The sequence below is a fragment of the Spermophilus citellus genome, assembly GCF_964194105.1.
Source record: "Spermophilus citellus genome assembly, chromosome: 3".
In the NCBI taxonomy this organism is placed as follows: domain Eukaryota; kingdom Metazoa; phylum Chordata; class Mammalia; order Rodentia; family Sciuridae; genus Spermophilus; species Spermophilus citellus.
Window position 1 is genome coordinate 61535785 of NC_138184.1, and position 20712 is coordinate 61556496.

The window sequence follows — 20712 nt, forward strand, 5'->3', positions numbered from 1 at the left end:
TGTGATTTTTTTTGTCATTTTCTTGAGTTGTTGGAATAGTCAAATTTTGTGAAGCCAGAATTGGGTCTCCAGTTAGGGTAGATGGCAATAAATGGAGGCCCCATTGGGATTTCAGCATAAATTTTAGAAATTAAGTGGGTTTGGTATTTTTCTCCAGAAGTTAAGCCCACTTAGGATTTCAGGGTATTATCAGTTAAGTTGGAGAAAATAGTGAATTAGAAGAAAAACAATGTAACATTAAACTTATAATATCTGGATTTTTTTTATCCTTTAGAAACAGCAAAAATTTTATTTTCTGCAACTCTGGGGAAAATAAATAGACATACAAAATGAGAAATTAGAAAATTCAAAGTACCACAGAAATTAAGATGATAAGGAATATATTGCTAAGTTTTGCCCTCTTCCATAGGAAAAGTTATTTATATATATATTTTAATTTTTACGTCTTGAAATATTAGGTAAAGATTTTCTGGGTTATATGTCAGGAATCCACACTTGGAGAATGAGAAAACAAAAGAAAAGCTGTTTTTTGTTGTTGGTTTTTGTTTGTTTGTTTAATGGTAAGATTGTTACGGGGGGGGGGACGTGTGGGTTTTTCTACTTTTAAAGAGGCATTTTTTTTCCAGCTGTTTTGGGGCAGGTGCAGGGCTTTGACCGCTGCCCCCTGTGGAGCCGCAAGATAATTCTGCCACTTGAAAACGCTAGTTTAACTGGGCACACGTTGCCTTAGAATTTGGTAATGGTGGCATCATCTGCTGAGGGGCCCATTTTTTTATCTTAAATGAGTTTTTGAGATGCTCCTAGTAGAGTGAGCACTAAGTAAACAAAATGCAGGAAGATGGTCCTTTGAGAGAAGACTATCCGCTTACCCTGGCTCCGCAGTTCACAGAGTGGGAAATGACAAAATTTTGGTATGGCCATCCAAGCACAGGCCCACTAGCACCAGCATAAACTGTTGGCACTTCCCTGGCTGTATCCCAAGCAAGAACAGACCAGGTAAGACCTGGATATCTGGGGAAATTTGGGGAGCGAACATAAGGGTGAGGTCACAGGGCAAACCCAAGCTGGAGTCAGCAGCTGCAGCCATGACCATCAGCCCCGCTTCTCCTGCCTCATGCCAACTGGCCCATCAGCCAGGGGAACACAAGATCACCGCTTCAACCTCCCGGACCCTGGGGGAATGGCGAAGTGCCACAAGATGTGGGTTGCTGAGGGACTACAGGTGGGGGAAGGCAGACTGATTGAAGGAACTATGACCCCTTGGGGAAGTTTCCAGGGCACTTACCCTGAGCAGGACCCTATGGTGGGCAACAAGCCCAGCCCCCACGGGGTGAATGTGGATGCCAAGCCCGCCCCAGTAGGGAGAACCCATGTCTTGCACTGCCACAGTGTGAGGTGCAGCCAAAGCTGCTGGCAATGGCCATGTCCACTGGCTATATGCTGTTTTCTCACCATGACAACCACTGGCAAAAGCAGACAGTACACGCCAAGATACCATGATGTTTGGCCAGGACTGCTGGTAATCGCACATGCGGATACACAAGGTTTCAAACAGAGCCTTGTGGTATATTCTGGTTACATGCTTTTACACAAAGTATTCTGTAGCCACATGGAGAGAGAAATTTGGCAGATAAGTCCCACCTCTAGCAGTCTTCCCATTGTTCATTTCATTGTCACCCAAACAGGGTTTTTTGGTCCTGGCTTGCAACCATTAACCTATACTTTCTGTTTCACACAGGGCTGCTCCCGAAGCTACACAGAGCCTACATTTTACTTAAGAATGCCCATCTGTAAATACTAACAAAAGATATCCTTTTCAGGCAAAATTTAGTTTCACGTTCCTGCCTGCCTGTATGTATTCTCAAACTTAAAAAAAAAAAAAATTATCCCTCGCCAGGTTCTCTTAGAAACTATTTATAGCTGTTTTATTAAGAAAAGTTTCAGAGGTAATATAGTAATTATAAGAGGTTATAAGGATTATTGTTCTCCAAATTAAAGTTGTACATTAGTTTTTAACAATAAAAGTTTTAAACTTTGTTGTAATTTATCTTATATAAATTCTCTGACTGGACCTATAATTCATGAAACATTGTAAGACATGTATGTTGCCCCCTTAAATGGGAAACAACCTTAATCATATTGTTTAAAAGACAATTTAGTGACACCTACTTAAAGGATAATATTCTGAGATATAGAGATATTTTAAGACATTCTCTCAGAAAGAGTTGGGGGGGTTCTACTTAAATTGTTAGGATGAATCAGCTAGTTATCTAATTTTTATATCTAGCCTCAACTACTATCATCAAAGAAGGGCTTAAAAATTGGAAAGATCGAAGAAACCTCTAAAACTTAATATAGACCAAAACAAATTCAGAGAGATTTTTTTAAAAGGTCAAAATAAATGTACTGTAGGGTTTCAGAATGTATGGCATATGTCTAACCTTACCTAGAGAAATATTATGCTATTACTTAGCTAAACTATGAAATAGAAGGCCATCTTAAAAACAGTTTTAAAGGAGATTTATCTTAACCATGTCCCACTAACACAGAATAGGGACAAGCCTGACAATTTGGAGCAGTTCCCCAGGACAGATTGGTATCTAACAGATAAACAAAATGCCTAAAATATAATTTTAGGGGCTGGGGATGTAGCTCAATGGTAGAGTGCCTGCCTCACACATGTGAGGCACTGGGTTCAATCTTCGGCACCACATAAAAATAAATATATTGTGTCCAACTACAACTAAAAAAAAATAAAGAGTTTTAAAAAATCATAATTTTAGTAAATCTTTAGAAAAATTCTACTATTTTTCATAGACTTATAAAAGACAATACAGTACCTTAAACTTATAGGGGGCCATCCATTTGAAAAGGTGTTTATCTCCAGTTAGCCCTAGACATTCCAAGGGATTTACAAAGGTTAGCATAATTCTAGCCAAGTTTAGATGTTATAGCATAGTTAAATGCAGCCCAAATAAAGAAACAGAAAGGCAAACATACAGACAGAAAGAGATTAAAATGCTAGTCGTAGCTCCAAGAGAAATAAATTTTCTGGGTACAATGTTTGCTCCTAAGTTACAGATATTGAAACCCCCTTAACATTAAAACAGTGTCTTACTTCAAGCACCTGGCAACAGTTTATTACTGAAAAAGAAAGGAAAAAAAAACTCTGAAAATAGTTATGCCTAAAATATTAGACAAACAGCCATAAATAAATCAGCTCAATAGTCAATAGCATATTTCAATAAAAAACTAACATAATAGACCTTTTCTAAACTTTATTAATATCTGACAATGTCCTACGTACATTGATATTTTTAAATTACTAACACCATAGTTATACATAATTATTAGAACTAATTTTACTACATTAAATAAAGTTATTAAGGTGCTCATACAACTAACTGTTTTTTTAATGCACAAAGTTTGTTTGTAATAGATCCCTAAAAATGTTATTGCTAGCTCAATGTCATTAATTCTAAATTAGATCACTGTCTTAAACCACACTGTTGACTTGTTTTTACCCATTAACATTTGAGATACTAATTCCCCCTACTTAAGTCAACACTAAGTTGATAACCATAATGCCAGTTTTTCATGGATTCATAGATAAAAGACTGTTCATTTCTCTATTTCATTATTTATTAATGGTAACAAAATATCTTCTCTAGGGTTATTTAATATATGTACCTCCTATTTTGGATAGATGTCTACATATTTCTCATGCCCCTAGTAAAGACCACCTACTACTACATTAAGATCTCTGTCTCTTGCTTCTTTCCAAATTAAGATAAATATTTAAGCTAATCTAGAGCTAATTTCAGCATGCAAATTTTTATATACAACTTATTGTATTCTTTATTTTTGGTAATTCTGTTAAAGTCAAAATCAAGTCATACATTTAGTAAAGGGTAAGTTTCTATTTACCTTGTTCCCATTAAATAACTTTGTCAAGTTTCACAACCAGCTAGAGATAATAAATCTTTTCTTATTATTTAAATACTTGTACTACATTAAACATTGCCTTTATAACTTAAAACTAATGATACTATGGCTTATGCCAAGCCTCTACTCAATTTTACTAAATAAAAAGATGGTAAAAGAGAACTCCATAGCACATAATAGATGTTACAAAATATTTTTAAAAATTTTTTCTTAATTGTGATACTGGGAGTCTTACTGCTACTGAATGTGATTAGTAAGTTAAATCAAATTTCAAAAGAGTTTAAACTGGTCGTTGTGGAAAGGTTGAAAAACCTCACACAGGAAGATAAATTTTCAGCTGCAGAGTTTATAGCCATGCAGCTTCATGGGCTTGTCAGGTAAGTAAAAATTATGAACAAACATCCATGAACCCATTTCTCAAGTCCACCCTCAAAAGGAAACACACACACACACACACACACACACACACACACACACACACGTTGTAGTTGGACACAATACTTTTATTTATCTTTATGTGGTGCTAAGAATTGAACCCAGTGCCTTGCACATGCTAAGCAAGTGCTCTACCGCTGACCCACAAACACAGCCCCTCAGGTCCACCTTTGATGTTCCTTGCAGTGAAGACTGGAAAGTCTACCCATGCAACTAGATGAATTATACTCACTGTAATGGTCAGTTGTAGCTATATGTTGATCCTATGGTAAACAGGCTGTCTGGCAGTATCTTTTGAGAAAAAGACAGTATATGAGAATCCTAAACAAGCCAATTATGCTGATCCTCACAAATTCAGACTATATATATGGATAATTGTCAAAATAGAAAGATAGTTGAAATAGAAATTTTCTATATAGGCCAGTTATTTACATAAAATATTCAACAATATATTATTGCCCTAATCATTCTACAATAGAAATTGGCACATTTTCTAAATGGATGGGTTTGGCCTATGTATTGTCAACATTAGGTGTCTAGAAATGGTCTCCTACAATTACATGAAGATGACATAACTCTTTGAAACCTGAGTTTTCAGTGAGATAGCACTCAAAAGGATGTTCTGATGTTTGACTTCTGCCTTCAGAATGTTTACATTATGACAGAACTAAAAGACTCCTTAAATTAGAGAATTGAACAGATGGTTAAATATTCTGTAACCTATAAAAGGTACAACTTGCCTAATTTTATCACTTTTTATAGTAGGATAAAAAGGACATTGATCCTCATCAATGTCTCTTTGTCCTGTTGCCAGGTAGGATGCTGAAGTTAAAATTCAGGCCTTGAAACAGGTGCATGCCAAATAACCAGACCTAGGCAAGTTCTTGATCTCATGATCAATGAAGTGACTACTTAAAATATTATTCATTGTTCCTATAATACAGCTTCTGTGGCTATGTTTTAAAACTTGCAACATGTAAATTTTCTTAATAATTTGACTGAAATTACTTCCAAGAACCTTCATAGATAAGTGCTAATGGAAGGATTGAAACTAAGTTAAATGCTCTAGAAGCCACTGTAATGAATAATGCAAATGAGCCCTCTGCTCTATGGTTTGTGGAAAGGCTTAAATGCTATGCCAAATAAAAATGTCTGTGTTACTGTGGCCAAACAGAATGCTTCCAAATAAAATGGGGAAAAGATTTAAGACTCTTCTGATGAGTTTTTGGCAGAGTAATCATAATAACCTGGATCTTCCAAAACTAATTAAATGACCTTAATCCTAAATATGCTGAAACATTCTATATAGTATATTATTGAAATAATATGTTTTCTACTAATTTTATTTATGTCTCAAGAGTAGGTCATGATCTTCTCAGAACAAGAATCCAGTGACTAAAACATAAATTACCAGTTGCCTTTTTTTTTAAATTTTAAGATAAGGGAAATATGTCAGGAGCTGCCCTGGATACAAGATCCCTTTCAGTCCTGATGCACCAGGTTCTGAACATATTGTCTTTAGTCTGGCACAGTAGTGCCAGGTCACAGTAATTTGGGCATTACCCTAGCTTGGAAAACAAGATGTGGCTCCAGAATTAGGTGTTATCTGCTGGGGTTGAGTTACACTCATCTGTTCCTTTATAAACTTACCCCTTTGCCCTTTTGGGGATGGAATGTTTCATGGAACCTTCCCTTGTATGTCTCCTATATAAGAATAAAGAATTTCAGTGCCTCTCTTCCCATGGACCTTTAAGGTCAGAGAGCCATCACAGATTTTGAGATGGTACTTTTGTGTGTTTGTATGCTTTCTTTGTTGGTTTCTTAATTTTTTAATAGTCAGGTTTTGTGAAGCCAGCATTAGGTCACCAGCTAGGATAGATGGTGATAACAGACATTTCAGACCTAAGAAAATATTTTTTACAAATCCAAAATTACATCTTGTTATTTTTTTATTTGTCAAGTTGCACTTTTCTTTTTTCTTGTGAAAGGATCACATAGAGAAAGCAAAATCTTTAGAAACTGCCATCCAGTTCTTGGAGAAAAGTTAGAAATACTGCAACCATTTAAAGTGTAACATGGGGAAAAATAGTTGATAAAGCAAAGAGGTGATTCTGGTATTCAAAATATGAATAGAGCCAGGTGCAGTGGCCCATACCTGAAACCACATTGTCTTGGGAGGCTGAGGCTGGAGGATCATGTGTTCAAAGCCAGCCTCAGCAAGGGTGAGGGGCTAAGCAACTCAGTGAGACCCTGCTTCTAAATGAAATATAAATAAGGCTGGGAATGTGACTCAGGGGTTGAGTGCCCATGAGTTCAATTTCTGGTACACCCCTCAAAAAAAAAAAGTGAATATAAACAGAAACCTGGAGATGTAGGAATTCATTCTGAGACTGAAGGGCTGCCATATTAATATATTTATAGATCCAATTTTCAACCAAAAATATCAAAAAGTTGTATGAAGAAACTGGACATGTGGTACATTCAAAGGCTGAATAAACAATAAACCAACAGAATCCATCTCTCAGGAATGGCACTCCCCAATCATAAAATATTCCTGCTGCAGCCCTGAAACATGACAGCAACCACATGGCTTGTACTTTAAAGATGGGGGTGTGGTTTGTATGTGTTTTTATGACAGAATTAAGGCACATAAGGATTTTTTAAAAATGTTCCAGGGCAATAGTGGCCCAAACACTTTTTTTTAGTGTCTTTACTTTTGAAAGAAAGTGATGGGCTTTGTTCAAAGATAATTCTCTTCATTTTCCATGTATGCAAACATCCCATAGGAGAATGAATTTGCTGTTTTTGGTGTGGACTGTTGGTTCAAGGTGGTTTATGCTAATGAAGAGCCTTGGATAATCAACTTTAAGAAAACATTTTAGTGCAGAGGGAATTGAGACTTCAGCAAGGGAAGAGCAACACCCAACACATCAAAGGTTTTGGAGATCCAAGGAAAATACTGTGCCTGAAGTCTTCAACCTACATGGAGAGAGGCCCTTAAAGTTAATTGTACAGACTTCAAAAGAGAAGTGATGGATGGGCCATTGAGGGGTTTCATTAATCATTCCATGCGTCATCCATGGTAAATATTGATTGCCAACATCCTGGATAATTCTTTTCTGAAATACATCATCATGACTTCAAGCTAAAGCCAACTCTAAACTTGTCCTCTCCCCCCCTTTTTTTAACCATGGATTGAACTCAGGGGTACTTAGCCACTGAACAACACACCAAACTCTATTTTGTATTTTATTTAAACACAGTGTCTCACTGAGTTTCTTAGGACCTCACTGAGTTGCTGAGCCTGTGTTCAAATTCATGATCCTTCTGCCTCAGCCTCCTGAGTTGTGGGGATTACAGGTGTGCACCACTGTGCCTAGGAAATTTGTTGCACTCTAATGACCATGTCACAGTCATTGTGCCCTGTAATATATCACTGCCTCATCTCCAGATTGTGCCTGTAGGATTGGTAAAAGGTCTAGGTTCTGTGTGTGTTCATATTGACATTGGGACAGCTGTGCCCCAAATTTTATTGTTTAAAAACACAGAATAAGAATGTAGATCAAAGTGAAATAAAATATGATGTGAGGAAGCTGAAATCAGAATCATGGAGGGAGTATGGAATTGGGACCTCCTCCTCAAGAGGCAAGAGTCTACACATCTCACTTGAATATAGCAGAAAGGCTTGTGTATTAGCCTGTTGTCTTCTTCTATGACAAAACCCAAGAGACTGGGTACTTTACAGAAAGTAGAACATTATTTCATAGTTTTGAGCCCTTACAAGTGTGCCACCCACATGGGCTCAATTCTTAAGTGGCCCTGTGCTGTCATAAGGGGGTGACTGGCATTGTTGTAGAAATGTGTGTGAGAGAAATCACATGGTGAGTTTGGAAGGTAAAGAGTAGACTAGGGGAAGTTCTGTCTTTTATAACACCCCTTTCAGAATTAGCCAGGGTCCCAAAAGAATTATCTTGATCACTTCAATTGGCAAACACCTCAAAGGCCTGTCACTTCCAAGAGGCCTCGCCTCATAAGGGCCCCATCACCTCTTAACACTGCAACACTGGACATCAGACTTCCAATAGAAAAACCTTGAGAGACACACCACATCCAGTGGGAAGGTAATGCATTTCTATAGCAGGGTCAACACTTTCAAAATTTTATGAAAATGGACATAAAGGCATAGGCAGCAGTGAACTCAACCCAGAAAAGAAAGAACTAGAAATTGCTTTGCAGAAAACCTAAACACCAACCTCAGCATAGACTAAATTTGCTTCATATAAGTATTTCTGATAAACACAGCATACTGGTACTCAGGAGAATGAGAAGTCACTAGACAAATGCAGGGGGAGAAATAAGGTTGTAGGTTTAGACTGCAAACAGGGGACAACATACCCAGGCAGAAACCATGGAGAAACTTTCTTGTGACAGAAAGTCTTGTGACAGCTTAATCCCAGCTCTGGGATTTGAGTGGTTCTTCAAACATTCCTACTATTAGAGATTTCTCTCCCTATGCATTTTTTTTATTCCTGCCCTCAGGTCACATATGACTCCCTGGGCATATGGAGCTGCCTAGGGTACTGCTCAAACATGCACATTTTGGGAACAGTCAAGTTGGCACATAAACTTGGGAAGACTTGACTTTCCTGGAGACATCAATTTCGTAGAAATTGGTTCCACATGAAATCCATATAAAAATCTACCTACCCATGGCTATAGGTAAAAACATACCAAATAATAAATACTCAGGGTGAACAACTCAGAAATTCTTATATATGATATATTGACTATGTTAAAGGTACTGTATTCCAGTTAGGAGTTTTGTTGCATGATTAGATCATGACTGTTCTTGACATGGGGGAATATATGTATCTATGTGAGATAAGAGATAAATGAGTTTGTTCAATTCTAGTGACAATTTCACTCAATCTATGGTATTGTTTTGTCTACCTTAAAATGCACAGTAAAATTTGTTTTCAAAAATTTGGTCAAGTAGTTGAGTAGATATATTTTCAAAAAAGACAAAGTGCTCAGTAGATACATTAAATATGCTCATAGTGACTAATCAGTAAAATGCTAAAAAATAGGAGATATTACCTCACCATTTTGGGAGGATTAATGTTAAAAATACCAGAGATAACAAGTATTGGCAGTAATATGGAGCAAAGAGAACCTTGGGCAGATTATTTGGGAGATTATGTAAATCGGCACACCCACCATGGAAAAAACTGCATAAAGGTGCCTTGGAAAATTGAGAGTAAAACTTACATGTGATACAGCAATCCCCCTCCCTGGAATGCATCTGAAAGAAAATAATTTATCTCACAGAGACATCTGCATCTCCATGTTTCTTGCAGTACTGTTCACAACAAGCAAGACAGAACCAAGGAAAGACATAGTGTCCACCAGTGGATGACTGTGTGTAGGTGATGTGGAATGTCCACTAACATTCAATGGAATGTTATTGAGCCTTCTAAATAGGTAAATATTGTCCCTGTGCTGATGTAAGTGAACACTGAGGACAGTATTGTGACATAAATCAGACAAGATTACAGTTTGATCTCTCTCATGTGACATCTAATAAGTCAACTTCATAGAAATAGAGTGGAATGGTGGTTGTAAAGAGGTGGGTAGTGAGGGACACAGGGAGGTTGTTTAAAGTGCACAAAATTCCATTCTAACATCGATAAATTTGGGGGATTTGCTGTATAATGTGGAGAATGAAGTTAATATTTTTGTATACTTGATATTTGCTGTGAGATCTTAAATATCCTCACCACACATACATCTTAAGTGATAGATATGTTAATTAAGAGGCTCTGGTAAGCAGTTTACAATGTCTACTTATGTAAGATCCATGTGTTGTACACCATGTATGTGTACAAATGTATTAGTCAGTCACACCTCAGCAGAGCAGGACTGAGTCTGCACATACCCTATTTTTCAGACATGCTTGGTTCTTCATTCTGAGCTGCAGCCTTCACACTGAACTTCCACTCATCCCTCACAGCCATGAAGATATTCCACATCCCAACTCCCACATGCACAACTGTGTCCTGACATTTAATGTTCATTCTTCTGTGGTGCCTATCCAGGGACCTCAGGACAGTCCTTCTTCCTCCCATTTCCCCAAGACCCATCATCAGTGCTCTTCCTTCTTTTTTATTTGCTTTCAATTCCATTACCTCAGTCCATCCCCATGGCTCCTGGGTCCTACACAACCAAATGTCCAAGATCAACTCTCAGGCATTCTCAACACACAGTTCAAACTCCAAACTGATTGCCACCAACCCCAGCATCCTCCACCTTTCTTCTGGTTACATGCCTCTTTATATCACTTCTTTCCTGTGTGCCTGGTCTTAAATCAAGACACTTTTCCTTTTTTCCACTGGTATCATTTTCTGTCCCTTAGTTATACCACATGGTTGTAAAAGCTCATACTTAGTCTTAAAATCTAGAAGTGTAATCTTTTAATTTGCTTTTCCTGGTGTTTCTCTTGCACTTTGGGCCATCTTGGCCTCCTTAGCTCTCTACCTACTTTGTTCCCTCCCCACCCCCCCAATACTCTTTGTGTCATTAGTCTCCTTCAAGAAACATTGTGTCTCTCTAGATTCACCTCTGTCATATTCTGGGCCTGTTTTGGACAAGTACCTAATCCAGGACCTGCTACCTCAGCTTTATTCACAACTTCTCACCACACGTATGTATGAATGTCTCTGAGGCATTGAATCTTCTACAAATTTTACAGTCCAGTGAGCTTCAACATTTTTCATGTTCACTTTTCATCCTCAGACCACCTTAATTCCTGTGAAACCATGTACCCCATATATCTTGTACCTGCTGGGCCCTATGTCTTTATGTTCCTTGGCTTTTTGCCCATGTGTGCCTACACCTAGTCATGCCAATGAACTTTTCCTGGATACTTAATGAACTTTGTCTGTGTCCTCTACATCACAGGATTTGCACAATCAAATTTCCCAACCCCCCTATTCCCCATGTTCTTATTTAGTACCACTTCAATCTAATACCAGTTCACTGTTACTGCACAAAACATACCTGCATTCATACCACAGGTTTTCACCTGTATGATAAATCTCACAGCATTTATTAAGGGACATATTGTAAATAGTGTCCTTGCAGACTTGGAGGGATTTATAATAATTGAAAGGGTTTTTGTACTGTGTTCACCCATCATACTTGCTGCAGAATTAATGTCAGTAGCCCTGGCACATCTTAGAGTTACAGATATGTTGGCTCAAGCAGGTCAAACCATCTTATCCTGTTGCTGTCATTGGTGAGTGAGAATTTTTCTACATTTTTTATGGATATTGTTTTGTTTTTCCCTCATGTCACTAAGAGGTCAATATTGGTAGAGTATATTTATTCACAAAATTTTGATATGAATTGACAACCAATTATGCAAATGAGTCCAATTAACTAACTCATATTTGTGCAGATGAATTCAGTGACTTTCAAAGTGAACAACTAGCATCACCTAAATTTCTCTAAACAACAAATTCTATGAAATATATGAATTCAGATGACTGAAGAAATCCTAGTATTTCAACTTTCAAATGCCATACATGTGCCAGTTTGCATGAATGTCTCCTGTTATAAATATCATTCACTAACTTTGCTTCCTTGAAACAAATTTACTTAGGTATTAATTAACTCACATTTTTATATTTTTAAATCAGTGAATATTTGCTTCTGCCATACAATCTTTCACCATGCATTTGTGTTTTATGTTCCAAAGCTGAGGATACAACCTGGGAATGTGGCACAATTACTTTGATAGCACTTGTTTTCCTAACACAAAAACAAACGAGTCAGGGTGTAGCTCTACAGGTGTGGAACCAGTCCTGCCTCATTGCACATAACTCACCATGGGACATGTGCCTCAGAGCTATAGTTCCAACTCAATGCATTTGCAGTTATTAAAATATTTAAATGTTCCTTTAGATAATTGATATTGCATATTGTATTAGGGTTCTCTAGAGGAACATAATCAACAGGAAGTACAATTATAAAAGGAGAATTTATAAGATTGGCTTATATTACTGGAAGCTGGATAGTCAACAATGGCCATCTGCAGGTCAGACAGCTGGAAGGAAGAATCAGTAGGTGCAAAGTCCAAGAGGCTGAAGCCTGGGCCTGAACAAGAGAGATTAGCAGTGCTACTCTAGTTTGAAACCAAAGGTTTCTGGAGAATAACCTTTGGAAAAGTAAAGAAGCAAGAGTCTGATATCCTCAGATGATGGTAGCAGCAATCAAGAACCCATTCAAGAAAAAGTCAACCATGCATCTGCTGCTGCTTCCTTGTTCTTCCAACTTTTATTCCATCCATGTCATCATCTTATTTGGTGTAGCACATTCTTAGGGAGGGTTTCCATTTCAGTTGGCTATCCCACATGCCAACCATTTCTAGACTCATAGACATACCCATAATCCTCTAAATTCTAGATATCTCTTAATCTGATGAAGCTGACAATTCAAATTAACCATTACACATGTAGAATAAATATTTATAATCAATGAGAACATTTTTTTCAATAAGAAATTCCAAAATACTACTAGTTCAGAAGATAGTAGGAATATAGAAAAACAAATACAAAAACAAAAAACAAAAAACAATACAAAACAGAATTTGATTGATAGAAGAACTCCACTTACTAGCTTTAGGGAAACATGGTGGTTCATGGCACCCTCTCTTTAACTACTGACAATTTCAAAACCCCTCTCTGCACCTAATCAGAGTAAGACTTTGAGACTTAACCTCTGTGTACCCAAATTCTCCTTGTAATCATGAAAGTAATCTCACCCCCTGCTTCATGTTAAGAAGATTCAAAAATCATCATGTGCTGCATTTAGAGCAGGGATTTTTACACACTTTGTGGTTTAATTCTTCATTCAAGCATCATGAAACCTGCTAGTGAGAATGAAACCTTAAGTTCAATTTTGAAGTTCCCACTTGAGAGGGCAATGTTGGATTTTGGTTGACAGGACACAGGTAGCCCAGAACTTCCATTCCCCTGCAGGACCCTCTGGCTAGAACAGCAGGGAACTGGCAGGATGGCAACCAGTGATGAGGCTGCAGGAATCATTTTCCTGTCACAGACTGTGGTTGGAGTTCTGGGCAATTCCTGTCTTCTCTATTTGTTATTTTCTTCACTGGGTGCAGGTTAAGGCCCACTTGATTGTGGTCAATTTGTTAATTCTCCTGCCTAAAGAAAGTCCCCTGACAGGGGCCATTTTCAGTTTGGAAGTTTTCCTTGGTGATTTTGGATGTAAGCTGCTTTTCTATGTTAACAGGGTGGGCAGTGATGAGTCCATTGTTATCATATGCCTTCTGAGTGTCTTCCAGGCCACCATCTCCAGCCCAGTGAATTTAGGTGGGCAAAGCTTTAAAGTGAAAGCTCTCAGGTACATTGGTACCTCTGTATACCTGAGCTGGATCCTGTAACTCCTTGTAAGTATGCCTTTCTTACTTACATGACTAGGAAAGGGAGCTCCAAAAATGTCAAGATCTTAGTAGATTTTCTGGTGCTCTAATGACAAAGCCCTAGAATCATTGCTTAAAGCAACTCTGTCACTCCCTGATGCTGTGTGTGTGTGTGTGGAAGCGGGGGTGCTCATGCTCTAGGCCAGCAGCTCCATGGTGCTCATTCTGCACAGGCACAAGCAGAGAATGCAGCATGTTTTCCCAGGTCCTCCCCTGAGTACAGAGCCAACAAAACAATTCTTGTCCTAGTGAGCACTTTTGTATTTTTATACACTTTCCTGTATCTTTAATAATCCCAAATTGTTCCTGATAATTTTGGCTGCAATAATCTCTGGGTGCTTCCCAGCTTTCAACCCCTTTTTGCTAATAATCAAAGACACCAGCACATTCAGGGTATTTTGCATGTATAAAAAAACCTTAAATTTCTAATTTATGAGGAGAATGTAAAATATGTACTCTATAAGGTTTTGTACAATTCATAGTTTTTTATTCATTCTTACCTACAGAAATTTAAGCACAGTTAATATCAGTCATATCATTTGTGAGTGTTGGTTTAGACACATACCCTTGTATGTTATAAATGTGTGTGTATGGTTTTATATGTGTGTTTGTGAACATGAGCATGCACACATGCATATATCTTGATTGTTACGATCTGTCAATAATAATTCTGAAAAATTATATGTAAATTTTATATTTAATTAGAACTATTTCAAACTGATTTCACATAATTTCATATAGATTAAAAATGTTAAAATTTTAGATTAAATCATATTAAAAATGTGGAAAGAATTTTTCATTTGTCTACTTTCATGTTTGTGTCTTAGCTCTGTGTCTTTGAAGAATTTTCCAAGTTAATGTACTCCAATGATATTTGCCTTTAGCGGGTAAATTTAGTTATTTTTAATATAGTATAAGGAAAGTAAAAAGAGAATTAGAGACAAGATGCAGCAGAAAGTTGGTTGCTCATCCAAGCAGCTGCATTAATTTATACCAATAGATTACATTAGGTAATTACTGCCATAACTACATTATAGTTTATGGTATGAGTAAAGTGGCTTATTCTGCAGTTACATTCTACAGTTACAATATGCAATGTTAGGAGATTTGTGCAGCTCTCAAGAAAGTCAATTGTCTGAAGTTACTGTTAGGTGGGCAGATCCAGGATCAGCAGAGCTTAGTGAAACATTGTGGTTATCTAGCAAGCAACTTCCTTTATTCATAGGAGCTATGTGCCTGAGATGAAGGTCAAGGCTGATAAGACTATAGAACACAGCAGGGCATTGCCATTACAGCTAGATGGTTCACATGTATTAGTTATCTTACTAGTTTCCTAGTAAAAACTGCAGGACATTCTAAGGGTAGGAAAATAGTGTTTGCTACTCCCGAGGAGTTTGCTCACCAGAGGAATGTTCCTCTATAATATTTCCATGCTCAGAATCCCTACAATATAGAAATGGACAGAATGGGATGCAATTGTCCACTAAAAACCCCTGCTCTGTTTCATGTATTTCATGTCCACCTTGATAATATACATTAGGTGTAATTTTTTATTGTTTCAAATGATTTTTAAATCACCAATAAACCATCAAAGCAGCTTTATGTACAAATCAGTCATAAATTACTAAGTAAAATTTTATAAATTATATACACTTTTGCCTTCAGCTTCTTCTACATCAAAATACAATCTTGTCCATCTCAAAGATTCCTCTTTGTGCCTCTACCATAATCATATTCAACAGGGACCAGTATGTGACATCAGATACCATAGATCACTTTCATTTTTTGTACTTTCTATAAATGAAAATGATCAGCTTCAACTCTTTTATATTTGACTTAGAAAATTGTATTTTCATTGTAGTTTGTATTTTCACATTTGGTTGGTAATAGAATTCAACTGCAGGAATATTAATTACTTCATGCCTTCCTCTCTGTACACATAAGTGAAGTCCTCCCCCCCACCCCCCCAAAAAAAAAAAAAAAAACTTCCATGTGCTGGAAGCTTTGCAAGGTTTTGGAGGAGGTGGAAACTTTGATGTGTGGATGCAAGTACAAGGTGGCTGGGTCATTGGGAGGTCATGCTTAAAGGGATAAATGGTAATGCCTGGAGTATATCAGTTCCCATGAAATTGGGCTGTCTTACAGAGAGTTCTGGTGTCTCTGCTCTCTCGCTCCCTGTCCTGTCCTGTGGTCTATTCTGTATGTGCTCCCACTATTGTGATTTCACCTACTCTTAGTTCCTCAAAGAGTTGAGCAGATGCTGGCACCATACTGTTGAATTTCCAGAACTGTAGGTCACTAAATTTCTTTGTAAAGTACTCAGTCTTGGGTATTTGGTTATTGCAAAAGAAAAAGATAACATGACATGGTCATTTTTCAGTTTGAAGTATCATGATGAGGACTCACCTGTAGTTTCACAGTGTGTTTTTATGATAATTGTAAGAGTTTCTGCTGCTATATGTGTAAAGTGATTGATTCATTGATTATAGGTTTACATCTCCTTGACTTTAGAATATATTGACTGAGTTTATCAAATGTTTGTATGAGTTTCAACTAAGTAGAAGCTCTTATTTTAATAGAAATACTTTTATATGTCCCTATTTAATGTTAATAACATAGGTTCTGTTAAACATAGATGCATATAGTAAGACATATGCATAGGGAGGTGTTTCCCTTCATTTTCTTCAAAAACATCAATTAATAACTTAAAAATTTACATCAGAAAATCATTCAGAATCATCTTTTTATATGTGTTGGTAGTTATTTAAGTCTTTTTAAAAAGTAAACAACAAATTTCAATGTTTTCTGAAAATGTACAGTAGATACTTTTTTCTATCTCTCATTTATCATCATGTATTCTATATTTTAAAACATCTGGGAAAATATTTTAAGAAGTTTTGCCCTAAGACATAGTAGCTATTTGAAAGACAAGTATGCCTACCCTGATTTGAAGATTGCTAATTAATGTGCACATTGTATTCAAATATCTTGTGATACCCTATAAATATGTACAATTTTTAGTATCATTTAGTCATTTAATAATAAATATCTTTGGCTGGCCAGAGTGGTACATGCCTATAATCCCAGTGCCTTGGGAGGCTGAGCTAGAAGGATGCAAGTTTAAGACTAGTCTCAGCAAATAAGTGAAGCCCTAAGCAACTTCTCTAGATCCTGTCTCCAAATAAAAAGGCCTGCAGATATGGATTAGTAGTGAACAGCTCCTGGGTCAATCCTTGCTACCAGTAATAACAATAGTAAATTAATCAATTAAAACTTTCCTTTTGTTTCATAGTGTCATTGACTGCTCACATACTTACTGTCTTCAATTCCAGAAGTAATGTAAAAAGAACCTCTCATGCCTTATATCTCTGTGTCCTCTGCTGCATCTCTGTCTTTTGCTTTAAGGGCCCATGTAAATAGAGTAGGACAATCAGACACCAGTGTGTACGCACGCCAATGTATACGAGAAAAATCTCCCTCTCTTATGATTTGCCAGTCAGTAGTCTTAGCATCATATTTAAACCCCAGTTAACCCAATGTAACCTCAGGAGTGACTGCAAGAGCATTCTCCAAGTCATCTTGGATCAGCCCTGTTCACAGTCCCACATTATCCCTGTAGTTCTCAGGACAACTGCAAAATATACTGAGAAAGTAACACCATAAGCTAGGATGAAACTAAGTGGAACAACATAACTTCTATTCCAGTTTTCCTGGAATCAGGATTCCCTTTAATGATTTAGAGAGTATTGTGGTTCTAGAGCATAAAACCCAAGGTGGACATCTTCCTGGGGTCCTTCAGCTTTGGTATAAGTGGAGCATACTCGGATGAAACTGAATCCTCTGTGTGGAGCCTTCATGACTGCCAGGGACAAGCTTGGAATGAATCCAAAGCTTCTGCATGCCCTTGCTCCCTGTCTGTAAGTAATAAACCTATCTCATGTACCCAGGTGTGTGGATGTTCTGTTTCATCAGAGTAAAAGATGTTGATTTCCAGGCCAAAGTGAATTTGCTTTGCAATAATATCTGGGATTGGGAATTCTCTATGGCATGTTTTTGAATTTTAAAAAAACATAGAAATTGTAAATATACCTACAAAAATTTACCCTTAATGAGTATTAGGAAAAATAATAAGAGGACACAGAAACAAGATGTAGAGGCAGGAAGAAAAATGGCTGCTTTTTCAAGTGGCAATGTTTATTTACACCGATAGGTTACATTAGGTAATTAGGACCATAATTACATTTTTATTGCATAGAGTACCAGTAATGTTGTTTATTCTGCAGTTATATCCCACAATTAGAATATGGAAAGTCAGGAGCTTTGTGCAGCTCTTAAGAAATTCATTGTCTAAAGTAACTTTTAAGCGGCAGATCCAGGAACAAGGGAGTTTATTGAAACATTGTAGTTATCCCAGCAAGCAAGTTCCTTTATTCCCAGGAATTATATGCCCAAAATCAAGGTTGAGACTGAGAAGACTCTAACACAGAGCTTCTTCATAAAGGACATTGCTACAGCAGAGAGGCATCCCATGGATTTACACAAAAGTTTTCCAGCAGCCAGGCATTTTGTGACTTTGCAGAGAAACTTCCTAGCAGCCAGGCTTTCTGTGCCTTTGCACAGAAACTTTCTACCCAGCAAGCATGCCACAATCATGAAGTTTATCAGAGACCCCAATCCCAGACACAGAACCCTCATAGATGAGCCCTGTGTTGATTTACTAAAAGAAAGAGCAGGGGTGGTGGATTAGACTTACACTTGTAGCTTGTCTTTTTGTTTTATTTTTATAATAATATTATATAGATAGATAGATATTGAAGCTGATAAAGCTTAAATATTGCATGCCATTTTAGTTTTTCTTCTTTATTGAAATATCATTAATCTGTGTTTAAGGAATGCAATTATATATATATATATATATATATATATATATATATATATACACACACACACACACACACACATACACACACATATGTGTATACATACATATATACACATATATGTGTATGTTTACATATATATATATATATATATATATATATATATATATATATATATATATAATCATCACAGAAAAAAGTAGTTATCATTTTCACTTCACAGAGATTCCTTTTGGAATCTTCATGTCTTTTTTAACTCTGCATTTTTTTCCCCCTCTCCTATTTTGTCATCACTCTTTTTATATCTAGAACATTCCAGACAACTTGCATATACAATGAAATTTAGAACATCATTGTGCATGCATGGAGAAAGCACCATTTTAGGAGAGACTAAAAAGACTTTAATTTTAAACCTTGGGTTCATCCCTATCTGTTAGAAGACATACCATAACTATAAAAAAATTGGAAATAGAAAAATCTAAATTCCAGACCTAACACATTCAAATGTCTTATTTCCTATCATTTCAGTTTCTCTGTCTCATCTTGTCTTTATCTTTGTGCATGTGTATGCTTTTATATAAAATAAATTTAACCTTAATAAAATCTGTCATCTATATAGTTGGTGTATTTTTAAGGAAATGTTAAAATATGATGCTGAGACTGCTAAAATTGTCCTTTTAGAAACTTTTCATATTTTCATCATTATTTCCTTTGAAAATCCTTTCTGAATTTACATATCCATGATGTGGGTGAGGATTGATGTTTTCCTGTTCCAAGTACACTTCAGGTTCAAGTAATTCAGGCTAAGTACACTTCAGGTTCCAGTGAAAGTGTCTAGTTGTACTTTCTTTCCCTCTCTCTCATTTCTCCCCCAAGTCTATACCCCCATCCTCAGGGACCACTTTCCCATGAAACACTGAATACACTCTACATCTGTGCTCATGCTTGGAAATCTCTGGCAATCCCACAAAGCAGCACCTAAATCATTCTTAGAGACAAACTCTACCATGAGCCCCTGTGCTTAGAGGAATCTTTGTTGTTGTGATTTACCATGGTGAATGATAGCAGAGCCTGCAGACCTCAGGCAATATCTTGTTCTCAAGACTGCTGTCAGAATCCTGGATGTGTATCTCTTCTCTGCCATCATCTCTTCCTCATAACTCACAACAGGGTGTTCTTTCCATATGATTCCCAGGCACCTGTGTATACCAGCTCCTGGTCACATTTTCTAAGGGACTTATCCAAGCACTGGAAGCATTGCTAGCTCCATTCTCACCCAGCCTTGTCCTGCTACTGGCCCTGTCCTCATCTGACTCTTCTTGGCCAGGTATCCACCATGAAGATCCTCCCACCACAGTAACCCTGAACTCTGGAGAAGGCAGTCTGGGCCTGTGTGAGATCTTTTTTTTTTTTAAAAAAAAACAAACTTGGTTCAGTCATTGAGTCCTCTTAATGTCCTTTGGGATCCCCTATATGCAGTGTGTACATCACACAGGACATTTTAGGGGCCAGTATGTAAAGAAGCCCAAATCTTCTTCCCACATCATTGGCTCAGGCTCACTGTATTATCCAATACAAAGGAGGCCAAGGGGAAAACAGTTGATAAGCAAATGCTAACAACCTATCCAACAGGTCTGTGACCCCTGAGGCTTCACCCAAATAGAGGATATATGGAGAGGAGAGAGAAATCAGAGGCAAAAAAAAGATGGTATAATTCATCCCAGCTCTGCCATGGACTAACATGGCAGTTTGCACTCATATGCTGAATTTCCCGAAGCTTTTGTATATCAGGTTACATGAAGCTAAAATGAATAGATCAGTAATTGTGATGAGGACTGATTGAAGAAATGCATGGATGTGTGAGCTGTAAATGAATAAATACCAGCTTACAGAAACTTTAAACCATGTAAGGACTCTGATAGTGTGACGCAGGACATGTGACAAATCTGA

The 20712-nt window shown here is 37.2% G+C and overlaps 1 protein-coding gene and 1 pseudogene across 2 annotated transcripts in view; both read left to right on the forward strand.

Moving 5' to 3' along the window:
• The window catches only part of LOC308643351 (uncharacterized protein), a gene marked incomplete at its 5' end in the record, with an annotated part of 428976 nt that overhangs the window by 224913 nt on the left and 183351 nt on the right, over positions 1–20712 (forward strand). The gene's annotated exons all lie outside the window — the stretch shown is intronic.
• LOC308645220 lies at positions 12883–14637 on the forward strand (annotated as a pseudogene). Its single transcript has 2 exons — positions 12883–13561; positions 14004–14637. The product of its transcript is annotated as an uncharacterized misc_RNA (transcript).